Source organism: Sciurus carolinensis, chromosome 2 (genome assembly GCF_902686445.1).
Source record: "Sciurus carolinensis chromosome 2, mSciCar1.2, whole genome shotgun sequence".
Taxonomy (NCBI): Eukaryota; Metazoa; Chordata; class Mammalia; order Rodentia; family Sciuridae; genus Sciurus; species Sciurus carolinensis.
Genome location: NC_062214.1, coordinates 360336 through 374224, shown reverse-complemented (window position 1 = coordinate 374224; position 13889 = coordinate 360336). Strand labels below are relative to the sequence as shown.

At 56.5% G+C, this 13889-nt stretch overlaps 1 protein-coding gene across 1 annotated transcript in view; it reads right to left on the bottom strand.

Moving 5' to 3' along the window:
* Positions 1–435, bottom strand: part of Zbtb46 (zinc finger and BTB domain containing 46) — a 75830-nt gene extending 75395 nt beyond the window's left edge. The window contains exon 1 of the mRNA XM_047534989.1: positions 122–435. The gene's annotated coding sequence lies outside the window, so the exon portion shown is untranslated. The remainder of the gene's footprint in view (positions 1–121) is intronic.
* Between the last annotated feature and the right edge of the window lie 13454 nt (positions 436–13889).

Genomic DNA, 13889 nt, shown 5'->3' with positions numbered 1-13889 from the left:
GGCCTCGGATCACCGGGCGCCTAGACGCTCAAAGGCCGCCCATGGCGCTGTGCCTGGGAGAGCCTGGCTACGGCGCGCCCCCGCCATCTGAGGACTTCGGTGTACCAGTGGGTTGGCGCACCTTGGGGCGCAGGCCACGTGGCGATGCCCGCCACTGGGGCTGGGTTTTGGCCAATTAAGAGCAGTGGCGCGTAGGTCCTTTCGTGGTGCCGTCGACCCGGTGGGGCGCGGGGCTTTGGAAAGGGCGGAAGGCAAACGGCCCGGGTCTTGCTGGGATCCTCCAGCGGGCGATCGGATCTCGATTTGTGCCCCAGAGGGGTCTCTTCCCACCCCGTCCCCAGTGGCACTGTGAGGCCAGCGCCTCTTTTCTTGCCTCGCTGTCCTCGAGTCCTCCGGAGGACAGAATGGGGAGCTCGGCCCCACATTCCTGGCTGGTCTGCTCGGGGGTAAAGGCCACCTCGCTTCCTCCTCCCAGCACGGCGGCGGGAAGGGAGGTGAGCCTGTGGCCGGCCAGCCACGCAGAGGAGTCGAACACCGCCAGAACAACCAATCGCAAAGCGCCCGGCGGTCCGCGCCCTGCCTCCCTGCGGGGCCAGCGCCGCGGAATTCCTCGGGAGGTGGGAGGCGGCGGGCCATGATGGAGGCTTTCTCTGGATGTGTAAGGAGGCATTCACCCGGCGGCAGTGGGAGGGCAGGCTGGGGGGAATTCTCCTTGAGAGAGCAAGGGCGAGCCGAGGTCTGGCAGCCAGCGATGGAAGCCTGAGACACTCCTCACTGCTCCCCGGCGCCTGGAGCAGGCTGTGCAGGCGCCCTCGCCCCAGCCTCTCGCCAGCCGCCTGGACTGGCAGAGCTGGTCCAGGAAATAACATCCGAAGCCTCTTTTCAGGAGGACCCACTTGGGATGAGCCCAAGTGTCCCTGGCCCTGAAGAAGTGGGGGCTGGGCACAATCACCCTGAGAAGTGTCTGCCTCTAGGCCTAAAAGAGAGTCTGACTGGTCACCCGCTTCTTCCCTTTGAGGAGGCAGAGGGTACTGTGTGCAGATAACCACACACACCCCCACTACCCACTGACCTGGAGCTCTGTTGGAGCCCATAGGAGGAAGTGAAGCCAGGAGAGACCTCTTATGTCATCTTTCTCAGAGACAGCCTGTTTTTCCCCAGATAGTGGGGTGGCAGACACCCGCCAATGACGACAGTGTTGGTGTGCCACTTCCAGGTTTCATGCAGGCCTGTAGAACAGTCGAGGCTGCCTACCAGAGCACTCTGGTGCTCAGTTCTTGCTCAGAGGCCTGCAGGTGAGAGAACCAGCACGTCCCACCACTACAAGGCCCATTCCACCTGCCAGGCCAGGTGCCTCTCTACTCTTATTGGATCCTAGGATGAGCCAGGACAGAGGGACCCACTCCTGCTTCCCACCCCCAGCAGCACTGCCAGTGACTAGGACCAAGATTCTCATCTTTCCTGTGCCAAGTGCCAACAGCAAATCAAGTAGCCTGGACATAAAAGCCAAGGCATTCAAAAGGCAAAACCAAAAACAAGCCCCAGAAACAGAGCCCTGATCAACCTGCTCCTAAAGCCACCCTATCTCCACACCCTGGTTGTTCTGAGAGATAAACCTCTTTACCATTTAAAAACAAAAACAGAAAGCAGCAGCAGCAGCTGCAGCCTCTGAGAAACACTGGGCAGCAGGGTGGAGGACACAGACCTGGACTGCATGCCACATAGATGCCTGCTTTGATGGGTCAATGTGCTGCGTGGCCAAGGAACCCTGCCTTCATCAGGCCCAGCACCCACAAAGCTGCTGGGGGCTGGGCTGGAGGCAGGCAGATGCCAGACTGGACTGGATCACCCCTTTCTTGCTGCTGTCCCCTGGTTGCTGGTGCCTGACAGCCATGGGCTTCTCATGGACACAGGCAGTTACACCCTGAAGACAGTTCTGGAAATAGGTGAGGATGCAAGCATATAATGGGCTTCAGAGGCAGGGGGACAGAGGTGCCACTAGGGATTGGACGTGGTCCCTACCTTCAACAAATGGGTGGACAAGACAGGCAAACAAATGGGCACCCAAGGCCCTGCAGGTCACCCTTGTCCCTACTGTGTGGTGTGGTCATTTGCGAAAGCCCACTCCAGCCACCTGTGTGAGCATGTCTGGGTCCTGCCTAGGGACACCCCAAAGCTGCAAGGGATGAGCAGCCAGAAGCCAGGCATTCTGAGGAGACAGGATTTGAAGCAGGGTACAGAAGCTGCTCTTGTCACGGGTGTTCTTGCTAATGGCAGCCCCTCAGAACGTGCCCTCTTGGCCCCAGGACCTGGACTGTATCCACAAGAGCCAGCCACAGGGGCAGAGTCACATGGCTGGCAAGCCACACATACAGCCTCTGCAGACCTATGCTCAGAGACCCCTGTGCCACACTCCGCCAGCTGGCTGCCTGCCTTCCACCCCCATCATGTGGCTTCAGTAGGGCAGAGGAGGAGGGAGGGGTCCAGCCCTGTGCCAGGTGCCTGTCTCCTCTCAGGGGCTGCTTTTGTGAAGAGCACACAGGGAGGAGCTTTGGGAAAGAAAATGACAAAGGAACAGCAAATATCCCTTCCTGTCTTCCTTCCGAGTGTCGAGTGTCGACTGTCGTGGGGGCACCCACCCTCCCTGCCATCGCCAGGGCCCTCACCACCACCCCCATCTTCCCCAGCTACTCTAGCTGGGTTTGCTGTGCTTTTCTTTGTCTCAGTCACTGGTCAGAGAACCTGCCTGTTTATTCTCCAGCCAGTGGTGTTGCTCAGCCGTCCCCATGGCAACAGCCCCGGGAGTCCTGCCCCCTCCCAGGGAACTGCCCATAACCTGTCCCTGCCCTCTCCAGGCCTTTGCTGGAAATCCAGAGAGCGGCAGAGAGCTGGGCAGGGAAACAGACACCCACTGCAGGACACTGGGGCTGCCCAGGGAACCGCCCATGGCACGTCATCCTGGGTCCTGCTGTGCAGGGGAGGTTGGCCTTGGACTGCAGCAATGCCACACCCATGGGCTGGGGAGGGTGTCTCACCCAGGCTGGAGTGAAGTGGACCTCCTCCTAGGCATAACTTGGTCAGGTCCAGTGCCAGCTGGCCCTGCCCTCCTGCTCAGGCCTCCCCAAGACCACCCTCCAGAACTGCTCTGAGCCAGGGGCTACCTGCCAACCCTGTGGCTGCCCCACCCCAACTGCCCTCCAGTCCTATGCCCCTGCCAAGCCCCAACTGCCACTCCAGCTGCCACTGCCAACTGTCGCCCCATCTCTGTTCCAAGCACTCGCTCACCCCCAGCCGTCCTTCCAAAGTAGTACTGCCAACTGTCAGTCCTCCTTCCCAGTCCCTGCTCCACCTCCCGCCCAGCACCAGGCCTCTGCGTTCCGGGCTTCCCCACCTCCCCGCCAGGTCATGGTGAGGCCACACCTGCCTTGTGCCTGGCAGGGGAGATGCTAAGGGCCCAAGAACAGAGGAGCAGTGTTGGGGGCGGAAGAGAAAGGGAAGGGGCTGGGGTCCCAGGGCCCAGCAGACAGAGGGGAAGGGGCAGTCTGACAGTGCCAACTGCCGTGGCCAGCACAGAGACAGGATGCAGCAGGGGCCCCAGCAGGACCAAGCAGGTGCCCTGGAGTAGGTCCTTGCTAGGCTGAGGCATGGAGTGGGGCCTCTCCGTGGGCCTTTCCTCTAAGGGTATGCTGACAGCTTGGGCTGACCACAGACCCTGGGGGGTTCTCCATGGCCCCTCTTCCCAGCGGGCCTCTCTCTTGGGTGCTGGCCCTGGTTTGCTGCCCCTCTTCCTCCTCATGGCCCCCTTCCCCCATTCATCCCGGTGGTCTCCCTGAGGTGTCACTTCCATTGGGGGGAATACTTGCCTGACCCTCACCCCATCCCACATGGAGTCCGCTAGACTCTGTCCTCAGCTCCAGCACAGCCTTGGGTACATTACAGCCCTAAAACAGGTCTTGCCAGGCTTAGAGGGAAGCACTGCTACCCCTCTCAGGCGCAAGCCTGGAGCTGTAATTCCATCTGGGTCTGCACTGGCAGGACCATGGGGGCTGGGCAGTCCTGGCCTCCCCAGGGGCCTGCATTGCACCGGCTGGTGATCGCTCTGCAGATAGCACTGCAGGAGAAGGGACACCTGGCTCTCTCCCTGTGTCCCGGTTCTTTTGGGTACTGCCAGGCTGGGCAGCCAGGCCTTCAGGCTGGGACACAGGAGGGGAGGAGGTACTGGGAGCTATGGCAGCATGTTGGGTCAGGCTGGCCCTGGGAGGAAGGGGAGAGCAGGGCATGTTTGCTAAGAACCTACTACATGCCAGGAATCTCCCCAAGCGGGGAGGGGAAGCACTTACCCAGGGCCCCGTGGTCCTGCCTCCCAGCTGGGGCCTGGGAGAGGGAGAAGGCCAGTGACTGTGGCCCCTAGAGGCCTGTGGGATGGAGGCTGTGTCCTTCCCCAGGGATGCGGGCCCTCCCCTTCTACCAGCAGAGGTTCTCTGGGGTCCCTTGGTGGGTGCATTCACCCACTGGACAGGTGCCACAGGAGCCTATCATGTGGTCAGGACATTCTAGGTCTGGAGTGCCCTGGGAGGGACTCAGACAATGGACAGGTCAGTAACAACGTAAACAAGAGCATTTCTGATGACTAAAGGGAGCCGGGGTGGGGCTCCTTGGAGACAGGGTAGTGCTGGTACAGGCAGGAAAAGGCAAGATGAGTGCCTTGGACCTGCAAAAGGTGCAAGGAAGAAAGCCCCCGGTCACAGGTGCCCACAGATGAAGGCCAGAGCCGCCTGTGCTGAACCATACCCAAGCCTGAGTAAGTGTGTGGAAAAGAGGATGAACAAGAAAGAAACTCCCGAGGGCGCCCTGGCGGCACTGCAGATTCTCCTCCTCCAGCAGGTGACCAGCCCCACACACACCTTGAGTGTGGAATGGGCTTTGGGGTCTACTCTAAAGAGTAGGGCCACGAAAGGGATAGAGGGACCTCCATGGCCAGGGCACCTGGCAGTGCTATCTCACTCAGTTGATCCTGGCTAGTACCACCAGGTGAGTGTGTGGATGTAGGTACCCTTGTGCTGTGGGGAGAAGGGCACCTCACCTCTGTCTAGCCATGGGGAAGTGCCTCTGACCGACCCTGGCTGAGGGAACCGTGCAACACCTGAGCTGGTGCTCCTCAGAAAAACAAGGGAAACTGGAGAACGTGTCACAGCCAGAACCTGAGGCTTCGTGACAACCTGAAGCATTGTGGCACACTGGGGGGACCTGTGGGACAGAAGGAGGACATTGATGAGGAAGTCTGGCTGCAGTGGAGAGATGCCCCACAGGGGCTCCCAGTGCTGCCAGACCACATGGCAATGATTAGGGAGGGGCACATAGGAACTCACTACACTTGGCAAAATTTCCACTTTTCTGAAATCTGAAATTATTCCAAAATAAAGTTTATTTTTAAAACCAGGGAAAAATGCAAAAACAAAAAACTACCTCCCATAGGCTCTGGTTGGGAGCTAAGCAGACTCTCAAGGTCTGTTTCAGTCAGGTGCTTCTTTATAGTTTGGAGTCAGAGCTTCAGGATGCTCTTGGTTCCACCCAACCCTGAAGCTCCTGAAGGGACCACAGAAAACCTAATGGAACCAGGAATGCTCCCTTGTCCTGTGTTCTCAAGTGCCCATGTGTGGTGAGCTATGAGCTCTTGCAGGACACAAAGGACTTGCCTGAACTGTGTGCAGTGGGATGTGCCCATCCTCCATCCTGGCCTTCACCTGCACCAATTTAGGCCTGAGATGCCCCCAGACCCTTCTGAGTCTCTGCTCAAGAAAACTCAATGCTACCAAACTGCCAAATGTGCTTCATCCCAACCCATTTTGCCAGACCATCTTCAGTAATTTTCTACTTGCCCAGCCTCTTTGATTCTCTCTATGTTCTCCCTTTAAAAACCTTGGTCACTTTAAAAACCTTGGTCACAAATATGGTTTGGAGCTGGGGTGGTGGCAGTCTGTGATCCCAGGGACTCAAGAGGCTGAAGCAGGAAGGTTTTAAGAGTGTGGTCAGCCTGGGAAGCTTACCAAGACCCAGCCTCTAAATTAAAAAGGTCTGAGGTTGTAGCTCAGGGATAAAACACCTCTGGGTTTGATCCCCAGTACCACACACACACACACCACAAAGTATATGTGCATATATGTGTGCATGTGTCTGTGTGTTACGTGCTGGGGGATCAGACCCAGGGCCTCAAGCATGTTAGGCAAGCACTTTTCCACTGAGTTATATGCCCAACCCACCACAAAAATATATTGTTTATTTGTTTATTTTGAGACACGGTCATGCTAAGTTGCCAAAGCTGGCCTCAAACTTGTGATCCTCCTGCCTCAGTCTCCTAAGTAACTGGGATTACAGTCATGCACCACCAAATCAGGCAAAAATAATAATGGGACTGGGATGTAGCTCAGTGGTAGAGCATATTCCTAGCCCTGGATTGGATACTCAATACCTAAGAAAAAGAAAAAGAAAATTTTAATAGAAGGCCTAAAACAACAGCAGCCCCTGCCATTTCACTGGTCTTTCTCCCAGTGCAGTGGTCTCGGTAAGATCTGCTCTGCTGCCCTCGACGAGTGTCTGCTGCTGTTCTCTCTGGTGGTCCAAAGAGGCAGGACATCCTGCACACATCTGTGCTCCATTCAAGTGTGCATCCCCATCTGTGTATCCCTGTGCACTCATGCCTGCATGTTGTGTGTGCTCATTTGCAAGTAACGGTCACCTTTGTGCAAGAGCCTAAGTGTGTGCCCAGACACTCTGCTGAGTGTTCCTCTCTCCTGCATACCCAATGCCAAGTCCACTTCTAATCTTTGGGCAAGAAATGGCCCTGTCCTCTAAGGGCCACAACACACCCAGGACAGAGCCTTGAAGGCATGATGGCCTCTGGATGGGGAGCTGGGGACTCTGGGCAACATCCTCTGGGATGTGGCTATGTAGGTGAATAAGGACCAGGAGGCAGGGGACTTCTTCAGTGGACTGAGTGAAGATGGGGTTCAAAGTCCTCCCTGGGACCATGTGGAATGAGCCAGTTTCCAGCAATGGCCAAGTTGGGGTTCTGGCTTCCCCATGGGCCGTAGGATGCCACTGAAGACTTTAGAACAAGTGAGAGACATGATCCAATGATGATCACTCAGAGAAATTTCAGGGTGTGCCTTAGGACTGAGCAGAAGTGGGTGGTGAGCAGTTAACTGTCTCTCCACTTGACAGAAGTCAGAGGGGTGTGGAGGTGGGGGCCATGCAGGGGCGGCTAGCCTGACCTGAAGGAGAGAGGTCAGGACTGCAGATTCACTGAGGGGCAGGGGAGTCCAGGGGTGCCCCAAGGGAACCAGGGAAGCAGGACTGATATGGGTCACTGTGATCCCTGGGATGCAGAGGAGTTGGACACAGGGCCCAGGACACAGGGTGGCAGTGGAGTGACCCCAGGGCCCTTCTCCTTCTTGCCCACCAGGGGTTTGGGGTCATTTGTGCCAGAGTCAGAGTGCCATCCTCAGGAAACCTGGGCCCCAAGTACGCTTCCACGAACCTTCCAAAGAGTGAAGCTGCAGCGCCTGGTCCAGTTTGGGCCTGACCCAGGACACCCAGGTCTGCTCTCCAGGCCTCTGAATTCCCTGAAAGTGCAGAAAGATGACCTCCAGTCCTGGTCAGGTCATCTCATCCCTTCCGCTGCAAAGCTGCAAGCCCAAGTCCCCACCCCATGCTCCCTCCTGGAGGCCCCTGCAGCTCAGACTCCAGGACCCCTTCAGGTCAGCACAGCCTGAAAGAGGAAGAGAACTTGAATGCCACCTACTCTCTCCATGGCTTTGGGTCCAGCATCCCTGTCCACCAGTCCACTCCAAAGGCCTGAGCCCCACCTCCTTCAGGGCCAGTCTCGGAACTGCACTGCTACTGAGCTTAAGAAACTTGAATCCCAGGTCTGCTTTTCCCACTTTTTTTTTTTTTTTTTTTTTTTGGTACTGGGGATTGAAACCAGGGTCGCTTACCACTGAACCACATCCCCAGCCCTTTTCCTCTTTTATTTAGAGGCAGGGTCTTGTTGAGTTGTTCAGGTGATTCCTAAATTGCTGAAGCTGGCTTTGAACTCATGATCCTCCTGCCTGGGTTTCCTGAGCCACTGTGATCTCAGGAGTGCACTACCTTGTCCGGCTGCTTTTCTCACTTTGGACAAGAGATAGTCAGCTCGGCTTCTACCCACCAGGCTGGTCGCACCACTCTCACCTCTGTCCCGCCTGCCAGCCCCAGACACAGCCAGCTCCCTCAGCCCCCAAGGTCTTTCCCGCTTCTCCTGCAGTGATGCTCAACCATCCAGGCAGACACCCCAACCCTGACTCTGGTGCCTGGAGCACCAGGCCTGGCTTGCAGGCTTCAGCATGCACTTTCCTCTGCATTTCACCCTCCTCTCTCCAGGATCAGGTGTGGCTCAGCCCTGCAGCTCCTGATCACCCTGGCCAGAACTGGAGTCTGGCACTGGGCAGTTATAGCCTGCACTTGAGAAACCCCCTCAGGCACTGGGCAGTTATAGCCTGCACTTGAGAAACCCCCTCAAATCTCACAGTGGAGTGGACAAGCAGGTGCAGGTAGGTGTGTGGTGGGAGAATTTGGGAAGTGGACCTGAGAGTAGATTCTGGTTTTTCTGTCATTTTGAGCCTTGGATGACTGGTGGACAATTCCTTCCTGTGGGGTTTGGGTTCAGCATCCCCGGTGCTTCTAGGGGAGATAGCTCCTCAGATGAGGTCATGCTGCAGAAGGGACTTCCTGGGTCTGGGAGCTGGAGTTCCCTCCTCTGGACCCTCTGCCCCCAGAACAGGCCCGCAATCAGAGGGAAACCCAGGGCCCAGGGTTAGAGGGTAATGGGCCTTGGCCAAGGTGCTGCAGGGCTGTGCCCTGCCCAGGGAGGGGCTGAACAAAGCAGTAACCATTTCACCTGATTTGGCTACCCCTTCTTCAAAGCCTCCAGACCCCACTGGACTCCAGGTGGTCAGAGCTCCCTTCTGGGGCCACATGGGGAGTTCTGTTCTGCCACTCAAAAGCTCAGGGTGGGTGTGAAAAAACAAGAGCCAGGATCTGTGACCCTAGCCCCTGGGGTTGGTGGGACTCAACTTCCTCCTCCCCTGGGGGTCCTGGTGCCGGGGTGGTTTTGAACACCAGAGGCTGGTGGCCTTATCAGACCACAGGTTTTCCTGAGGAAGGAAGGGTGGGTGTGGGCCTCCAGGACCAGGCGGCTCCTCTGGGCGTGCCCAGCATACTGCAGGGGTGCACATGAGCTGCCCATTCCTCCTGACAGAGGACAGCCTCTCCCGGGAGACCCCGCCTAAGACACAGCCCCAACAAGACAAACCCCACAGGCTCAACCTGGGCCAAGGTCTTGGGGGGTCCACACTCCCTGAAATCCAGGCAAAGATCAGCACCTCCTGGGGGAGAGTCCCCAGCACCCCATGAATGCTCAGAGGGATCTGTGACCTGTCCAACTGCAGTTCTACCCTGGGATAGATCCCATGGAAATCCGTACCTGGATTCACCAAAACACTTACAAGATGTAAAAACATACAAGAATGTTTTTGTAATCATGATGCTGGTGTCAAAATATGTTTAGTTCATGAAAATCCACGGAGCCACGTGCATACATGTCCTTTTCTGTTTGTATGTGGTATAAGAATTACATACACAAAAATCCAGCCCCCCACTGTCCCCTTCCTGAGGCAGGAATGTTCCCCAAGGCAGGCTTATCCTGCATCCTGTCTGTCCCAGCCCCCAGACGTCCTTTTTCCCTCCAGGGAAGTCCAGGGCAGCCCTGGGCTGGGAGCCAGGGAGAAGGTCAGGTCCCTTTCCAGACCCTCCATGGAGGGAACAGGCTGAGGAGGAGGCAGGGAGGGAAGGAGAAAGCACCCTTGAGGGACTTGGGAGGGGAGAGGCCTGACTTAGAGCAGAGCAGACTGGGCATGCTGACCGACTGCCCCAGCGTCCTCTCAGCAGGTCCCCTGGAGCCTCAGGAGGTTGGGGTTCAACAGCTGCTCAGGTGGGACCAGCAGATAGGAAGCCCACCCAGCTGGAGTACTGGCAGGGGACCTGCCTGCCCTGTTGGGGGGTGGCTCCCCCTCCTCCCTCCCAGGCTGGCCTCAGGAGTCTCTACCCCTTCCGCTTCCAGAGGCCCCAGGGTTATTTTTAACTTGGCTGAGCTGCCAGAGTTGAAGGTGGACCAAGCCCTAGGGGAGAGTGGGGGAGGGAGGAGGCGAGAGGGCCTGGCAGCTGCTGTCCTGTGTCCACCCGCCCAGGCATCCTAGGTGCACTGGTCATTCTTGACCTTAGAAGAGAAATGGCACTCCACCTGTCAACCCGTCTGAGATTCAGACACATGCCTGAGACACAGGTCAAGCACACACACCTGCTGGTGCACCCAGGCTCTCACAGAGACACCCCACCCAGGAACATATGTGGCACACAGGGTTAGACTCAGACCGCCCAGGCACCTAGACAGACCCACCTGGAGCACACAGAGCACAGAGCCCCCACCCCAACACACACATACGAATCTTGGGCAGACACACACGCACGGCAGACAGCAACTACAGCTGTCGCGTGTGAGGAGGACCAAAGTGAAGGTGAGGGTGCTTAGTCTACTCTGTCCCCTTCCTGGTACCAGCCCAGTTTCCCTGCAGCCCAGTGGCGGCCTGGCTCCAAGAGTCTCAGACCCTTCCACCTGAGGCTTTTTGCTCACTGCCCATGAGAGGCAGGATTGAGGCAGGAACTGAGCTGAGCTATTGGCATCTCCCCCCAAACACTCAGGCCCCACGCGCTCCAGACAGGAAGCCCCAGGAGAGGTCAGGGCTGGCAGGAGGGGCTGGCTCAGAGTGTGCTCAACCAGTGCCGTCGTCCCCTGCTCCCATCTCTCCTGCCTCCCGCAGCCTTTGTTCTGAAGAGCAGCTGCCTCTGACCCAGGGGTGTTGGTCTGTCCAGGGGATGCCCAGGTACTGGGCTGGGGGAGTCTCCACTTCACCAGGTCCAGGGGGAGAAGCTGGGAGGGAGAGAGCTCAGGATGCCCTGGTTCCCCTTCCCCTCCCTACCCTCCACCTCCACCCCTGGAGGCCCCAGGGCGGCTCCTGGGAGGCACGAGGCAGGCAGGAGACAGGGGATGTGGACAGGACATCCTCTTGGCAGGACACAGGACGCCAGGCCGGAGGTTCTCAGCCCTGTCAAGGCCACAGGGGGAAAAGGTCACTGGGGCCTGGGGCTCACCAGTAATGCCCCAATGACCAGTGGAGCAGTGAGGGGAGGGGACAGCAGATGGATACCCCAGTCCCTGACTTACCCTCAGGATGCCCTGAGGACACCATGGACATTTGGGCTGTGGGAGTGCCACTAGGTCCCATCCTCAGAAGACTGTGGTGCACGGGAGCAGCCAGGGCCTGGTGACCATGTCTACTTTACTGGGTCTGCCTTCAGTTTCCCTTCAGGTGCCCACTCTTCTAGGAGAGGCCTCAGCTTCACCTATCCTCCCTTTCCCAGGATGGGAAGCCCAGGGGCTGAAGGCCATGGGGCCACCCTGCTCCTGCAAACCTCCCAGGAGCCCAGACTGGCCTACGGTTGCTCATGGACCTGGGAGATGAGGGTCCAGAATATGTCATGCTACTTAACCACAGCTGCCCGCCAGTACCTTAGGACCCCTCCGCCCTGCCTAATGCCACAGTGTCACGCCTAGTTCAGTGCCTGCTGCCGTCTATGCTCACCTCCACCCCGCTGTCCTGGGAACCAGGTGGGAGAGGTGCCTGTCTCTCAAAGGTCCATGAGTTCCCGGAACAGCTCGAGTCTGGATTGGCCTATCTCCCTTACAAGGGGGTCTGAAGGAGTTCCCGTCTGACTCAGGGCTCTGCTCCTTGGCACCCACAAGGGAAATGTTTGCCTGACATGGGGCACACACATGGGGGACAGTGCCCAGCTCTCCTCCGCCTCCCTCCTCCTCCCCTCCCCTCATCTTTCTCTTGCCATTTCCACTCATAATCTTCACATCTTGTTTTTTTTTTTTTTTTTTAATATCTTTATTTCTTCATGTGGTGCTGAGGATGGAACCCCATGCCTCACACACGTGAGGCAAGTGCTCTGCCACTGAACTGTGGTTCAGACTCTTCACATCTTTTTTTAAAATTTAATCTTTATTGAGGTATAATTTGCACATGTGATACTGGCCCAATATTAAGCACAACATGACGAGTTTTGACAGATGCATGACCAACTCCTGACATGGCATGCCAGCTCCCATCGTGCCAGGAAGTCCCTGTGCTCCTGCCAGCCCTGGTCTGCTTTGTGTCACTACCGTTTAGTCTTCCTAGGATTTCAGGTGAACAGAACCAAGCAGTTTGTGGTCTTGTAAGCATGGCTTCTCAGTGCTGAGCAGCCGGCTCTGTGCCTCCTCCCCAGGGTCCGGAGTGTAACCTCTATTCCCAGTGCATGGAAATGTCTGGCTTGTTCATCTTTCACTGGATGGACATGGGTTTTTCCAGTTTCAGGCCATTGTGAATAATGCTGCTCAGAACATTTGAGGACAAGTTTTTGTGTGAACGTGTTTCATTTCTTAAGTAAAAACCTAGGCGTACGGCAGCAGTGTGTCTCGGTGGCAGAGTGCTGTCCTAGCATGCCTGAGGCCCTGGATTCAATTCCTAGTACTGGAACAATAACAAACCTCAAGGAATCTCGGAGAGGGATTATGGAGTTGTTGTATGCCTCATTCTCTTCTTGTTGTTGCACTCAACCACTGAGCCACATCCCTAGTCCTTTTTATATTTTGTTGAGAGACAGGACTTTGCTAAGTTGCTGCAGTTGACTTTGACCTTGGGATCCTCCTGCCTCATCCTCCCAAGCTCCTGGGATATACAGGTGTGCACCCCCTGGTTACTGTGTGCCTTGTTTTCAAAATCTCTGCATGAGTGTGTTTGCCTGCCTCCCACCGACTATTCACCCTGATGGGTAAGGAACTTGGCCTGCGCAGCTCACTGCCAGGAGTAGCCCAGCATAATTCCTGGCCAACAGAATATTCTTGACAAGAATATTTTGCTGGCAGTGCCTGGATGGTGGGTTTTGGTGGGTGTTGAATGTGACATGGAGCCGGAGGCAGTGCAGGTCACAGTGCTGGTGGTGGAGAGTGCGGCAGGTGGCAGTGGGTGACAGCAGAGTGGAGTGGAGTTGCCACCCTCCTCAGAGATGCCAGGCACTGAGTCTAGACGCAGCTCCTCCACCTCCTCACCTCCCACCTGCTCCCAGGCCACACCTTGGAGCTTGCTGGCACCAAAGCACACACCACTCTGAAGTGACCACTTCATTCCTCCCTCTGCAACCACAACAGCCCCACCCCAGCCCCAGTGCTCACTTTCCACTAGGCTCCCCATTCCAGGGATAGCCTTTTATTCCTCAAATAGCTCGTCTTACCCCCCACTTTTCCCCCTTTTTGATACTAGGGATTGAACCGGGGCGCCTTATCACTGAGCAATGTCCCCAGCCATTTTTACTTTTTAAGACAGGGTCTTGCTAAGTTGCTCAGGCTGACCTGGAACTTGTGATCCTCTTATCCTCCTGCCTCAGTTTCCCTAGTAGCTTGGATTCTGTACAGACATATGCCACTCTGCCTGGCTCAGCCTTACCCTCTTTGGCTTCTGTCTCAACTAGTTACATTTTGCAGTCCATTGATATACTCTCTTGAAAATACCTGAAGTATTCAAATTTCTTTCTTTCTTTCTTTCTTTCTTTTTTTTTGTATCAGGGATTGAACCCAGTAGTGCTTAACCACTGAGATACATCCCCAGCCCTTTCTTATATTTTACTTAGAGACAGGGTCTTGCCGAGTTGCTTATTGCCTCACTATGTTGCTGAGGCTGACTTTGAACTCATGA